The 15,903-nt window shown below is 39.7% G+C and overlaps 1 protein-coding gene across 1 annotated transcript in view; it reads left to right on the top strand.

Annotated features, from left to right (window-relative positions):
* SHROOM4 (shroom family member 4) overlaps positions 1–15,903 on the top strand; it is a 273,867-nt gene that overhangs the window by 89,222 nt on the left and 168,742 nt on the right. The gene's annotated exons all lie outside the window — the stretch shown is intronic.

Genomic DNA, 15,903 nt, shown 5'->3' with positions numbered 1-15,903 from the left:
TTGATTTCCCAGATCTTGAACTCAAATGCCCACCATTGCCTGCTTTGTGTGCTTCTCAAACTAATTCTAGCATTGCAAAGGGAAATGCACTCTAATGTCAGAGTCCCTACCTAACACTAACACACAAACAATTGAGGGTCCCCCTCCTTTTTTTCAACTATGGAGATGCAGTTTTGTTTTATGTTATTTGACATGTCTTGCTGAGCTGGGAAGAGCTAGGTATGTCACTTCTCAGTCACCATGTGAACAAGACAGTAGCTTGGAACAGTGTGATGACTTCCTCGTCCCCAGATTTGCAGCACTGTGTGAAATCAGCATTAAGTGTGCCAGTTCAATTTAAAATTGGATCTGTCCTAGGATCAGTAAGGCATATTAATGTTATTGCCTTTGCAACATACATGTATACCTTGGTAGATTATTTCTGTGGGAACTGTTTGCTTTAACAGCAGCTAGGCGGAGGCATGGGAGGAAATTAAATGCCCCTCTTCCTTTTCTTCATCTAACACTGTTCAGAGGGCTAAGAGAAGACCGAAGATTAAAATCACTGCTGGGGAAAGGGGGCTTGGGCAGAAGCAAACAATGTTCTGGGAGCGGAATGCAGGAGCCCAGCTGTGGAAAATAGAAAGCAAGCTCCCTTTTCCATTGTCCACATCTGGGAGAGGGCACTCGGGTGCCCGGTAAACTGGACAAGTGGTTTCCAGACAGTAGAGCCAGCTTGAGTGGTTTCCAGAGGCAGCCTTTTTTCCCTTTCCTGAAGGGTGTTAGTCCTTTGGTCTTTTTCCAGTCAGAAATGACTAATGTTGGATATGTGCACTCTTTAGAAACTGTCTTTGCCTTTTTGCATAATGGGTTATAAATAAATGGCTTCAGGGAACCAACAATGAGTTATTGAGTGAACCTGGCTTTGGGATGGTTCAGATTCTGGATAGTTAATCACATCCTCTTAGGCTGAAAGGCTGTATCTAACTTATTCACATTCAGCTGTAAAGTGAAAAAAGATGCTTTGGATCAACTTGAATAGTTTTAATATCAACAATGGGTTGCTGCTGGAGAAATAAAGATTATGTTAATACAAGCGAATTATTTCCATCTCTCTCTACTAATCTTGGGGAATTTAATGCCCATTTTTCTTTTAATTGTGGCATTTCTTACATGCATTCAATGCACAGTTCATTAATGCCAATAAGTTCATATATCCTATTTCCGGCAGTTTTATATTAGGTGATATGAAAAAGACTCTTGGTCTCCCCTGCCATGTAGGCTCACACTAGATTTGCATGCTTTGCTGTCTTAATGCTGGGGGGCATCCTATGGGCCTTCTGGTTTGTCTTAGACTGTTTTAATTCTATGCAAGGAAGCTTATATTGTGGTTGTATATAGTGAATTCCATTGCTGGCAACTGCTTCCAGAAGTCAGGAACAAAGTCTTTAACATACTACCATACCCTTTCCTCTACTTCCTTGCACCCAGTCCTTCCTGAACTCTCTACTACATCAGCTTTGCAAGGTTCTTTGCTCACTTGTACCACTGAAATACATAGTTTATTAGACAGCCAAGAAGCCCAGGCAGTCCAGTAGGAAGCAGTGATGATTGATGTCAGAAGAAGAAATAGTTGCCTGTGTGGCCCTGACCTGACCAGAAGTTTTGCTTCTCAGAGTCGGTATTAGGAACTCTGAGGACCAGGAGAAAGAGGCATATCTGGGGTAAACAGGCAGAGGAGAAGTAGATGGCTGCAAGATTAAAGGATTGATTCCATTTTTATGAGATGTCAAGATAGAAATTAGTTGGTGATTAAAAAACAAAACAAAACTTTGCACCTTTATCAGTTGGCAGATAAAAAGAATGAAGTGTTTGTCTTCATTTTCATTTCCTACTGAAATCATTCACCTAATGAACACCATCTCAAAGCAGAGAAGAACAATGGGAGCATTCATAAATTATAGCCCTGTTGTGAAGGATTACCTTTAAAGTGAAATGCTCTGCCTTGATTAAAGCTATGGGTATGTGAAAACAGTGCCTGGTTGTTGGTCTCTGCATTAGAAATATAATCTGTAATCTAGTGGTCTTTATTTTTAAAATTCTTAAGGAATAACACAGGTGCACACGCACATGTACATATATATCATGGTGAAATGTACAAATCTTGATTAAATTTTAGATATGTGTATAGTTCCAAGTAATCAGCACCCAGATCAATATGTAAAACACTTCCAGAACCACTGAAAATAATGCTCATGTGCCTTCACATTCAGTATGCCCACTCTAGAGATAACCAATATTCTGAGTATTATCAACATAGATTAGCTTTGTCTGTTCTTGACCTACATGTAAAATGGAATCACACAGTATGTATTGTTATAGTCTGCTCTCTTTCACTCAGCATAATATTTTCGAGATTCATCCAATTTCTTGCATATATCAATACCTTGTTCTTTTTTAATTGCTGTGTAGTATGCCATCTTGGGTATGTGTGGATTTTATATTTTTATGTTAATTCCAGTAAACATAGTGTTATATTAGTTTCAGGTGTACAATATAGTAATTTAACAGTTCTGTACATAACCCTGGGCTCATCAATACAGATGCATCCCTAATCCCTATCATCTATTTCACCCATCACCCCAACCCTCTCCCCTCTGGTAACATCAGTTTGTTTTCTATAATAAAGAGTCTGTTTCTTAATTGTCTCTCTCTTGCTTCTGTTTTCCCTTTGCTCATTTGTTTTGTTCCTTAAATTCCACAAATTAGTGAAATCATATGGTATTTGTCTGAATTATTACACTTAGCATTATACACTTTAGCTCCAACCATGTTGTTGCAAGTGGCAAGATTTCATTCTTTTTCATGGCTGAGTAATAATCATATATATATATGGAAAAATATATACATATCACATCTTCTTTATTCATCAGTTGATGGACACAGGGGCTGCTTCCAAATCTTGGCCATTGTAAATAAAATGGCTATAAATATAGGGATGCATATAACCCTTTGAATTAACGTACTTGTGTTTTTTGGGTAAAGACCCAGTAGTGCAATTGCTGGATCATAAGGTAGTTCCAATTTTAAGGTTTTGACGAACCTCTATACAGTTTTCCAGCATGGCTGCACCAGGTTGCATTCCCACCAACAGTGCACTAATATTCTTTTGCTCCACATCCTTGCCAACACCTGTTGTTTCTTGTGTTATTGATTTCAGCTATTATGACAGGTGTAAAGTGATACCTCATTGTAGTTTTGATTTATATTTCCTTCATGAAAAGTGACAATGAACATCTTTACATGTATCTGTATGTCTTCTTTGGAAAAATGTCTGCTCATCTGTCCATTTTATAATTGGAATATTTATTTTTTGGGTGTTGAATTTTATAAGTACTTGCATATTTTGGATACTCTTTTTGGATATGTCATTTGCAAATATCTGCTCCCATTCTCTAGGTTGCCTTTTAGTTGTGTTGACTGTTTCCCTCGCTGTGCAGAAGCTTTTTTATTTTGAAGAAGTCCCAATAGTTTATTTTTGCTTTTGTTTCCCTTGCCTCAAGAGACATATTTAATAAGTTGGGATCGCTGATGTCAAAAGTTACTGCCTCTGTTCTCTTTTAGGATTTTTATGGTTTAAGTCTCATATTAAGGTCTTGAATTTATTTTTGTGGATGGGTTCAGTTTCATTCTTCTGCATGTTGCTGTCCAGTTTTCCCAAGACCATATGTTGAAGAGACTGTATTTTCCCCACCGGATAGTCTTTCTTGCTTTGTTGAAGATTAATTGAGCATATAGTTGTGGGTTCATTTGTGAGTTCTCTGTTCTGTTCAATTGATTTCTGTGTCTGTTTTTGTGCCAGTACCATACTGTTTTGATTACTATAGCTTTGTAATATAACTTGAAGTCTGGAACTATAATGCCTCTAGCTTTTCTTTTTCAAGATTGCTTTGGCTATTTGGGGTCTTTTGTGGTTCTGTACAAATTTTAGGATTGTTAGCTGTGGGGTTTTCATATATGTTGAGATCTGTTCCCTCTTAACCCTATTTTGTTGAGGGTTTTTATCATGAATAGATGTTGTACTTTGTCAAATGCTTTTTCTATGTCTATTGAAATCATCATGTGGGATTCTCATCCTTTATCTTATTGATGTGATGTATCATGTTGATTGATTTGTGAATATTGAACCACTCTTGAAACTCCAAAACAAAACTCACTTGATTTTTTTTGGAATAGTTTGAGAAGAATAGGTATTAATTCTTCTATAAGTGGTAGAATTTGCCATCTGGTCCTGGATTTCTGTCCATTGGGAGACTTTTTTTGATTAATGATTCCATTTCTTTGCTGGTTATCAGTCTGTTCTAATTCTTCCTGATTCAGTTTTGATACTGATATGTTTCTAGGTATTTATCCATTTCTTCTAGGTTGTCCAATTTGTTGGCATATGTTTTTCATAATATTCTCTTATGACTGACTATTTCTGTGGTGTCAGTGGTTATTTCTCCTTTCTAATTTGTGATTTTATTTATTTGAGTCTTTCTCTTTTTTTCTTGATAAGTCTGGATAGTGGTTTATCAATTTTGTCAATTTTTTCAAAGAACCAACTCCTGATTTCATTGATATGTTCTTTTGGGGTTCTTTCAGTTTCTGTATCCTTTATTGCTGCTGTAATCTTTATTATTTCTTACATTCTGCTGGCTTTAGGTTTTATTTGTTGTCCTTTTTCTAGACCCTTTAGGTGTAAGGATCCTTTTTCTAGATCCTTTAGGTTGTTTGAGATTTTTCTTGCTTCTTGAGATCGGCCTGTATTGCTATAAATTTATGTTTTAGAACTGCTTTTGCTGTATCCCAGAGGCTTTTGACTGTGTGTTTTCATTTTCATTAGCTTCTGCACACTTTTTAATTTTTTTCTTTGGTTTCCTGGTTGACCCATTCATTGTTTTGTAGCATGTTATTTAACCTCCATGTATTTGGTCTTTCCAGATTTTTTCTTATGATTGACTGCTAGTCTGACAGCATTGTGGTCAGAAAAGGTGCATGATTTGACTTTGATCTTGAATTTGTTAAGGCTGGTTTTATGGGGTAATATGTGATCTCTTCTGGAGAATATTGCATTTGCACTTGAAAAGAATGTATATTCTGCTGTTTTAGGATGGAATGTTCTGAATATATCTGTAAAGTCCATCTGTTCCCGTGTGTCATTCAAAGCTATTGTTTCCTCATTGATATTCTGTTTGGATCATTTGTCCATTGATGTAAGTGGGGTGATAGAGTCCCCTAGTAGTATTGCATTATTAATAATGAGGTCCTTTATGTTTGTTACTAACTGTTTTATGTATTTGGGTGCTCCTATGGTGGGTGCATAAATATTTACAATTGTTATATCTTCTTGTTGGATTGTCCCCTTTATGATTATGTAGTGTCCCTCTTTGTCTATTGTTACAGTCTTTGTTTTAAAGCCAATTTTGTCTGATAAGTATTGGCACTCTGGTTTTCTGTTGACATCCATTTGTATGACAGATGTTTCTCTGTCCTCTGACTTTTAATCTGTAGGTGAGGTGTCTTTAGGTCTACAAGAAGTTTCTTGTAGGCAGCATATAGATGTCTTTTTTTAATAAATCTATATTGTCATCCTATGTCTTGATTGGACCATTTAGTCCATAGCATTCATAGTAATTATTGATAGATAGGTATTTATTCATTTTATTACCCATTTTATGGTTGTTTCTGAAGTTTTTCTCTGATCTGTTTTTTTCTTTCATGGTTTGCTGATTTTCTTTAGTGATATATTTGGATTTCTTGCTCTTTATTCTTTGCCTATTAGTAGGTTTTGATATATGGTTGCCATTAGTTTTGTATATAACCTTTTCTGAGTATAGTAGTTTATGTTGAGTTGATGGTTATTTAAGTTTGAACCCATTCTTTTCTCCTCTCCTCCCCACCTTTTAGGTATATATTATTATATTTCATATCCTTTTTTGTGAGTTCCTTGACTGATTTTTTTAAAGAAATATTAATTTTTACTGCTTTTGTGTTTCCTACCTCTATACTGTCACTTTTGGTGTCTCCTTTCCACCCAGAGTCCCCTTTATTATTTCTTGCAGGGCTGGTTTAGTGGTCACAGACTCCTTCAGTTTTTGCTTGTCCTGGAAACTTTTTATCACTCCTTCTATTCTGAATGATAGCCTTGCTGGAGAGAGTATTCCTGGCTACAGATTATTCCCATTCAGCACTTTGACTCTATCATGCCGCTTTCTTCTGGCTTGCCAAGTTTCTGTTGAAAAACCTCTAACTGTATGGGCTTTCCTTTGTATGTGACTGTCTTCTTTTGCCTTGCTGCTTTTAAAATTTTTTTCTTTGTCACTATGTTTTGCCATTTTAATTATGATATGTCTAGGTGTTGGCCTGCTTTTGTTGATTTTGATGGGTGTTCCCTGTGCCTCCTGGATTTGGATATCTGTTTCCTTCCCCAGATTACAGAAGTATTCAGCTATTATTTCTTCAAGTAAATTTTCTGCCACCTTTTCTTCTTCTGGGACTCCTATAATATGAATGCTCTTACATCTGATGGAGTCATTGAATTCCCTGAATCTATTCTCATTTTGTGTAATTTTTTCCCTCACTTTTGTTCAGCTTGATTACTTTCCATTACTCAGTCTTTTAGGCCACTAATTCCTTCTTCTGCTTCTTCTATCTTGCTATTTGTTCCATGAAGCCTGTTTCTTTGTTTTTTGAGCCCTTTATCTCTGCTATGTTATTCCTTATGTCTGTGTTAAGGAGCTTTCTCATATCATCCACTCTTTTCTCAAGTCCAGTGAGTATCCTTATGATCATTGTTTTAAGGTCTCTATCAAGCATGTTACTTATATCTACTTTGCTCAGATCTCTGGCCATGGTCTTGTCCTGTTTTTTCATTTGGGATACATTTCTCAACGAATGTCTGTCCCCTCATTTTGTCTGCTTCTCCGTGTCTCTTTCTGTGTGTTAAGAACATCAGCCCAGTCTTCTGCCTTGGAAAGTAATGACTTTATGAAGAGGAGGTCCTGGAGTACCATGCAATGCAGTGTCACCTGTTCACCAGAACCTGGCAATTCAGGAGAGTATCCTATGTGTGTTGCTTATACCCTGCTGTTGTGTCTGAGTCACTTTTCCTTTCAGTGCAATCTTCTGTACTGACTCTGCCTGTTACGGGCTTTGCTTGCTCTCTGTGGTGTTAGTGGGACCCAGACAGGGCAGCTCTGGGTGGGGAGGGGGCATGCCCTCCAGGGAACTTCGGAGCGGGGCAGCCTTGTTAGTAAAATTTGTGTTGGGAACTAGTCCTATGTCAGATCCCCTGTAGCACTGCAGTGCCTGGGGGGCCTACGGTGGGTGTGTGGTATATGATAGTGGCTGGGAACATGGGGCTGGGTATGGTGCAGGGGCTGGGCAGGGCATGCAGTAGCCACTATGCTACCAGCAGCTAAGTGGGGCATGCACACGCTTTAAAATAATTTGTCCTGGGATCCCTGAGTGGCGCAGCGGTTTGGCGCCTGCCTTTGGCCCAGGGCGCGATCCTGGAGACCCGGGATCGAATCCCACATCGGGCTCCCGGTGCATGGAGCCTGCTTCTCCCTCTGCCTGTGTCTCTGCCTCTCTTTCTCTCTGTAACTATCATAAATAAATAAAAATTTAAAAAAAAATAAAATAAAATAATTTGTCCTAAGCCTGGGCTATAAGTATCTGTGCATCCCTCCCTCCCACAGGTGGTTCTGTGTTTATGCTGGGGAGTGGGCGAGGATAATCATGCCTGCCAACTCATGCATTTTCAAAGAAGTCCCACAACATACTCTGAAATCAATATGAACAGATCTGTCTCCCGTTTGCTCCCAGCATTTTGTAAGCTGCAGTTTTTCTGTTGCATTTCCACATAGGCTGCTGTCTCTTTGAGTTGACAACCCAGCTATCACTAGCCCTTCGGGCTAGCCCAGTGCTGAGTCAGCTGACTATCAAAGCTCTGGGCTCCAAGTTCCACTGGTTTTACAAACTCACAGAATTCAGCCCCTCTGATTTTTAAAGTCAAATGTTATGGGGATTAGTCTTTCCCATGAGAGCTCCCTGGTACAAGTGCCCATTTCTTTCCTTCTCCTTGCACACAGCTCCCTCCCTCCTACAGGCAACCTCCTTCCACCTTTCTGACCTTTCTTATCTTTCAGATGCTGCTGCTTCTCTATATTGCATTGTTGAGTTTGTTCTGCCAGTCTTCAAGTCACTCTCCTATTTATTGACTTGGATGTGGATGACATCTACTTGTAACGTGGGACCAGATGAGGCCAGGGTCCTCTTACTCTGCCAACTTCCCAAGCTCTTGGAATGTGTTTGTATTGGTGAACATTGGAGTTATTCTTACTTTTTGTCTATTATGAATAAAGTGTGTCCTATCACATCTTTTTGTGGACACCTGCACTTCTTTTTCTTGGGTTTACCTAAGTGTGGAATTAATTTCTGGGTTCAACAATGAGTGTACAGATTTCTACAGTGACTGTAAAATTTTATACTCCCACCAGCAATGTAGAGTTCAATGTTGTATATTCCTCTCGATACATGGCATTTTAAGTCTTCTTAAGTATTCTAGTGGATGTGTACTGATATTTTACTGTGAATTTAAATTTCTCTGATGAAAAATGATAGTGAGCACCTTTTCATATGTCTCTTGGCCATTTGGCTATCTTTAGTGAAGTGCCTGGTCGAGTCATTTGCCAATTGTTAATTTGTTGTGTTTTTCTTTTCATGTTTTGATATAAGGCCTTTGTCATATAGATGTATCATGAATATTTTTTCCTAGTCTGTGACTTGTCTTTTCACTTTTTAGTGACATTTTTGATGAATATATATATGCATACATGTATGTATATATATATATATTTTTTTTTGATGAACTCCCAGTATAGCACTTTTTCTTTTATGGTTATTGGTTTTTGCATCCTGTCAAAGAAATCTTTGCCCCCGCCCAAGGTCACAAAGATCATCTCTTATGCTTTCCTCTAAAAGTATTTTGGTTTTAGCCCTCTCATTTAAGTCTATGATTTAGAGAAAATTTTTTAAGGAGTTTATTTATTTATTCATGAGAGACACAGAGAGAGAGGCAGAGACACAGGCAGAGGGAGAAGCAGGCTTCACGCAGGAAGCCCGACATGGGACTCGATCCCGGAACTCCAGGATCACACCCTGGGTGGAAGGCAGGCGCTAAACCACTGAGCCACCCAGGGATCTCTGGAGAAATTTTTTAGTAAACATTTACACTAGCAAAAATGTCTTGAGTTTGTGTCCTGAATACATATAATTTTATTTATGAATGATATAATTTACTACCACCAAAATTAAATATTAATGATGCTTAACTTTTAAATGATTTTTTTTTTTTTTTTTTTTTTTTTTTTTTTTTTTTTAAATTTTATTTATTTATGATAGTCACATAGAGAGAGAGAGAGAGAGGCAGAGACACAGGCAGAGGGAGAAGCAGGCTCCATGCACCGGGAGCCCGATGTGGGATTCGATCCCGGGTCTCCAGGATCGCGCCCTGGGCCAAAGGCAGGCGCCAAACCGCTGCGCCACCCAGGGATCCCCTTTTAAATGATTTTTGATAAATGTAAATATAAACAGAAGTTCAAATATCTCCCCTTCTAGTAGATTATCTTGTGTGTAGCCTGTGCTATATATACACCCTACTCTGGAGATCATTGTTCTAAACCACCAAAGGCTGACATTTTTAATGAGCACTGATAATATTAATGTCAGCAAAAGACTTCAGTGTAAATAAATGGCTAGAGTTTCCAGAGTGTGAACAGGACCCCAATGAGCATATCTGCTGACAATGGAAGAAACCCTGAGCCCCCTCTTGCATAGTGATGTTTGTTCCCCCTTACTTGATTTATGGAGACAGCAGACTGACTGCTGGGATCTGACTTGTTGGGAGTCATTGATGAAAACTCAATTTTGGTTGCTGATGGAGGATACAGTGCTCTTGACTCTCTACTCCTTTCCTGATCACCAGATTTCTAGAACCGAGCTTGGCTCTGAACTGAGTTTTTGACAGAGATCCTTAGAATTCTACTTGGGCTAATCCCTGGGGAAATATAATGATTTGTTGCTTAGAGGACCTTTGTGGTGAAGATAAGAGGGTGATTAAGCAGCTGAGGATGAGGGCACTGTCTATAGGGATAGGTCATGCTGTGGTCATAGCAGAGTTACACTGGCCCAAGATCATGGGCCTAATCCACAGGACTTTACACTCTGGGGCAGCCCTATGTAGGATTTGGGCATCTTTTTCTCAGCTGGTGGAGGAAAAGAGTATCTCCTCACTTGGTGTCCACCTCCTCAAGCTATCTGCATCCAGGAATCACCACATAGAGCCAGGGCCACTTACATCTTTTTTTTTTTTTTTTTAGTTTTTTATTCATTCATGAGAGATACACACAGAGAGGCAGAGACGTAGCAGAGGGAGAAGCAGGCTCCCTGTGGGGAGCCTGATGTGGAACTTGATTCCAGGACCCCAGGATCATGACCTGAGCCCAAGGCAGATGCTCAACCACTGATCCACCCAGGTGCCTCCACTTATATCTTTTTAATTGGTGGTGGTTTTTGACTTCTTGTTTAAGGGACAGGTTTTCTGTTTAGCTTTGGGTAAGGTAGGGAAGATGAAGAATGGCAGGGTTTCTTGCTTTTCTAATCTAGACTACTGAAATCTGAAATGGATTTTGAAGAGAGAGTTGCTAAGACAGAAAAGTTAGGGCAGCTGGTATGTCTGCAGCCTGGCATCAGAGTTGAAAGTCATGGCAAAGAGACTGCAGAAGTTTCAAAGCCTCTGCCTTCCCTGCCCAGGGCACTCTGATTAATCTCTCCTAGCAGGAGATGGTAAGGGATACCAATATGGTAGAGAGAGCAGATCTGAAACAGACAGCCCCCAACCTGTGGTCTGTTCAAGATTTCAAGCTAAGTTTTGGAATAAGTACAGACTTTATCCTACAATGTGATGATCCAACTTCCTAATAGCTAAACTTCTTAAATCCAGCTTTTCTCCCTCTCTGCATTTTCTCTGTTGATTCCCCAGAAAAAACCAAATTGCTGAAGTGGTGTCTAGAGTGTTACTAAAACGTTGAAAATCTTTCGAAGGGTGCTCAGACATTTGGAGCATGGTTTTTTGTTTTTTTTTTTTAGGCAATACAGCTACTATTCTAAGTGGACCTTTTCTATCTATTTGCAGAAAAAAATCAATTTAAACAATTAACTATGCTGTTTGCCTTCTTAGACTTCTTAGACTGTTTGCCTTCAAGCTGGTTGAGATAGGAGTGTGGGCTGGTAATTTGGCCAGAGGCTCTTAGAGCTGGCCAGGAATGTTTCAGTCAATGCCTTTTTTTTTTTTTCCAATAATTTTCTTGTAGCAAGCTGAGGCATTCACCATCATGCCATTGATTTTTAATGCTGCTCTTACACTATTATAATAAGCTTTCAATACCTGCTGGTTATTGTTGCGAATGATGTTTCTCTTGCACTACTTTTTTTTCAAGATGAACCTTATTACTTTTCTTTCCTTTGCTCTCTCATCTCTCCCAAGTTTATTCAAAAGCTCCAAGCAAGGATCTGCTAGTATCTGACTAATAAAAGCCAGTGTTAAGTCCATTTTTTGTTGCCTTTACTCTCAAGTAAAGAGAGTCACTTTGTTGACAGCTATCAGAGTACCTCATGCTTCATTGGAGATCCATCAAAAATTTCCAAATTGCTAGCTCATTAGCACAAAATGAGGCTTCAGGAATCTCCTTCTCAAGATCCTAACTGTGCTTTTTAAAAAAGTGGTCCAGCCTTGATGGACCATTCCATAACAATAGATAAAGACCATAGGGAAATGAGAGATGGATGTGAATTAGTTTTGAAGGAGTGAAACATGGTCGAAGACAAAGTACAATGGAATGAAAAGCTGGATTATCTGTGTCAGCATGGTTTTGTTAACTGTTCACAGGTCACTGAATGTCAGAGCTCCAAGACCCTCAGAAATCATCAAGCCAGACCCCCACGTTTTACCAGTAAAGATCAAAGAAACCACAAGAGGGGAAAGGGACTTGTCCAAGGTCAATCACCTCTTCCCAATTTTCCAGACACCAGCTAGCTTTTGGTTATATGATCTTTATGCAATCCATTTTCAATTACTTGGACAACTCACTGCTTAGCCCAGCAATCACTTGGATAATCCAAAATGACATATAAATTAAGCATCATTTACATTGGGCTTTGATGTGTGTTTATACTGACATTCCAGTGCGTTTGGGTACAATCTGAGAATTTACAACACTTGAAATAAGAAAGCCACCCCAAAAGTCTGATTCAGGAAGAGCTGGGAAGTTGATCAGCCTTACTGAATGGGCAGCATCAAATGATGCTACACAACCCCTCAAGCAGTGCATGTTATTCTCAATAAGTTTGTTGATTCACACCTTTCCTGGGCCTCAGCCAGACTTGTACGTGGGACAGTGGAAAAGGAAAAAACACATTTTATAAAATAATACATACATTTTCTTCTTTCCCTCCAGCCCTCCCTCCCTCTCTCCTTCCCCTCCTTTCTTCCTTCCTTTCCTTTTCATCCCTTCTCCTTGATAGAAAAGTGAGCACAGCTGCTTTATCTTCTATATAAGCAAATGTGTAGTTGAGCCACTGACCTGGAGAACTGGCAAAACAATAAATGGAAGACATGCTGGAAATCTAGAGGTGGAGTGGAGGAAAGACCATTGAGCGATAACTTTTTAAAAGCATCAAGAAATCAGGAGAAGTGGGATGCCTGGGTGGCTCAGTGGTTGAGCATCTGCCTTTGGCTCATGGTGTTATCCTGAGGTTCTGGGATTGAGACCCAAATCAGGCTCCCCTCAGGGAGCCTGCTTCTCCCTCTGCCTATGTCTCTGTGCCTCTCTCTCTCTCTCTTTCTCTCTCTCTCTCTCTCTCCCTCTCTGTGTGTGTGTCTCATGAATAAATAAAATCTTAAAAAAAAGAAGTCAGGAGAGGTAAGAAGGAATAAGTTGCATAGCTCAGTAAATGCCCTGGATCTAGGAAAAGGCTAGTTTGGAGTATAGTCCTAGGGACTTTCAATCAAAGGGAGTTTCATTTCCTGATCTGGACCCATCTTGACTCTGGGACTGTGCCAGGTGCCCATAATTTATTGGTCTGTTGTTTACAAGTTCTTGCACTTGTGTTAAAATGGTATTATTACACATCTGTCCTGAGGAGGAAGCTGCTAGTAACTGAGAAAGGGCAGAAAACAGAAAAGAGGCATGTGGGGCACCCGTGTGGTTCAGATGGTTAAGCATCAGACTCTTGGTTTCAGCTCAGGTCCAAGATCTCAGGGTTGTGGGATTGAGCCTTGCATCAGGCTCTGTGCTCAGCAGGGAGTCTGCTTGAGGTTCTCCTTCTCCCTAAGCCCCTCTCCCCCTCAATAAAAATAAACCTTTTTTAAAAGGGGCATGCATAGTTGGCCTGAGGCTGTAGTCCAAGAAAGAGTCCCTGCAAGGACTCAGTGGCAGCCCAAGTAGCAGAAGGGAATGCAAAACGCTTAAGCTTTTGCTGAAGCAATAATTAAGCATTTTTGTTTAAAATGTTCCCTCTTTCATTTTCTGGCCTAGAATAAACAAATCTAGTTGATGTAATGAAGTGCTTAATTAACTCGAGGTGGTACTTAATACCAACACATATTGAAGGGAGACTTGCTAATAGTAATATGGATAATTGAGTTTTATGAATAAAAAATAGGTAGAATGAATTAAGACCAATGTACATCAACAGGAAAAATCTGTTAGCATTCATTAGTTAGGCCCCTGTTTGTGGCTCTTTGTTAGCCTAAGGGAGCCCTTTTAAATGGCTGATCCCTGTTGAAAGTCCTGCCTGATGCCCAGAGCCCTCTGTGGATGCCAAAGGAATGAGTCATTCCAGTAGACCGTCTGAAATTCCAGTACACCACTTTGCTGCTGCTGCTGCTGCTTCTTCTTTTCTTTCTTTCTTTCTTTTTTTTTTGGCAGCAGGCAGCAGTGACTGTGAAGTAATAATGATAATGACAATGGAAATAAGAATGTGATCCTAATTAATTTGCTGAGAGTTGTTCCCCATTTACCAATATTGGCTTGTTTTATCTTGAGTGGTGGGCCCAGGTACTGGAACAAAGGTATATATATTCAATGTCACTTGGCTAACCTATGATTTGTCAGACAAGGTTAATTAAAAAAAACTGTTGGGTTAGCAGCAGTAAATTTAATAATAGTCTGTGATTTACCTTAGAATTTCAATGTATTTGATGGGGTTTTTTAAATCCTGAATTAACATTTTTCTCTGCACTCGAGGTCTCAACTGCCAAATTGCACATGAGCTGGCCAATCTAAAGCTCAGCAGTATTCTAACTTCCGTGGTGGGGGATAGATTGGAGGGATTGTATAAAGGACTGAGAGAAGAATAGAAATATAAAAATACCTATGGCAAAAACTAGCTTTTGGTTGCTCCACTTAGAATCTGCTTTTCTGGGGCACCTTGGTGGCTCAGAGGTTGAACATCTGCCTTTGGCTCAGGTCGTCATCCCAGGGTCCTGGGATCGAGTCCTGCATCAGGCTCCCTGAGGGGACCCTGCTTCTCCCTCTGCCTATGTCTCTGCCTCTCTTTCTGTGTCTCTCATGAATAAATAAATAAAGCCTTAAAAAAAGAATCTGCCTTTCCCTAAAGATGGTATAGTTTAATTATCCTCACCTTACTTGCTCCTAGGAAAAAAACAAACATCTCTTCCTGATTCCATCAGTGGGGTGGACCTTTTTTTTTTATCGTTAGATCATATGTCCATCTCTGTGGACATATGAACTTCAGACAGTAACCTAACCTTGAGGCTGGAAGCTATGTGTGCTTTGTTCATTTCTTTAGCACTTAGTATGCTATCCTGTGCATACTAGAAATTCACCAAAAATTTGAGGAATGATTACTCCTACTGCCATGGATGGAATTGATGTCCTAATATGTAGAACTCACCTTTGTGGTAGAAGGAATGTTATATATAAAAGTAGCCATAATCCCCCCCATGGGGGGACAGTTTTGCTTTGTTTTGCTTTTGCCCACTCCAGCTGCTATTATTTCTGCCTCTGCTTTCTTTTTTTTAATAAATTTATTTTTTATTGGTGTTCAATTTGTCAACATACAGAGTAACACCCAGTGCTCATCCCATCAAGTGCCCTTTCAGTGCCCACCACCCAGTCACCCCCACCCCCCGCCCACCTCCCTTTCCACCACCCCTAGTTCGTTTCCCAGAGTTAATGCCTCTGATTTCTATGCCCTCCAGCCTGACTACCTTCTTTCCAAAATTGCCCTGGTCAATGGAAATTCTGTGGGCTGTGATGATGAAACAGTAAACACCCGTGTTTCTAGATTTTGGTGAATGCCCACTATTTTCTGTACCCTAGAAGCACTGTACTAGGCACTTGTTGAAAAGACATAGATAAATGATCAGCTACTTTGTACATACTTGGTATCTTTTGTTTTTTTTTTTTGTTTTTTTTTGTTTTTTTCTTAAAGATTTTATTTATTTATTCATAGACAGAGAGAGAGAGAGAGAGAGAGAGAGAGAGACAGGCAGAGGGAGAAGCAGGCTCCATGCAGGGAGCCCGATGTGGGACTCGATCCCAGGTCTCCAGGATCGCGCCCCGGGCTGAAGGCGGTGCTAAACCGCTGAGCCACCCAGGCTGCCCGGTACTTGGTATCTTTTGAATTTGCAATTCCACTCATAGGCTATTGAGCTGGAAGCTGAAGGTCTTTGGAGTCCACTCCCTTGCTATAATCATTAGAGCTCACATTTACTGAGGACTTAAATGCTCTCAGACATTCCATATGCTGATAACCCTGTGAGGTAGGTACTCTTGTTATTTGTACTTCCCCTAT

This window comes from Canis lupus, chromosome X (assembly GCF_003254725.2).
Source record: "Canis lupus dingo isolate Sandy chromosome X, ASM325472v2, whole genome shotgun sequence".
NCBI lineage: Eukaryota > Metazoa > Chordata > Mammalia > Carnivora > Canidae > Canis > Canis lupus.
This window is presented reverse-complemented; position numbering and strand designations above follow the sequence as displayed.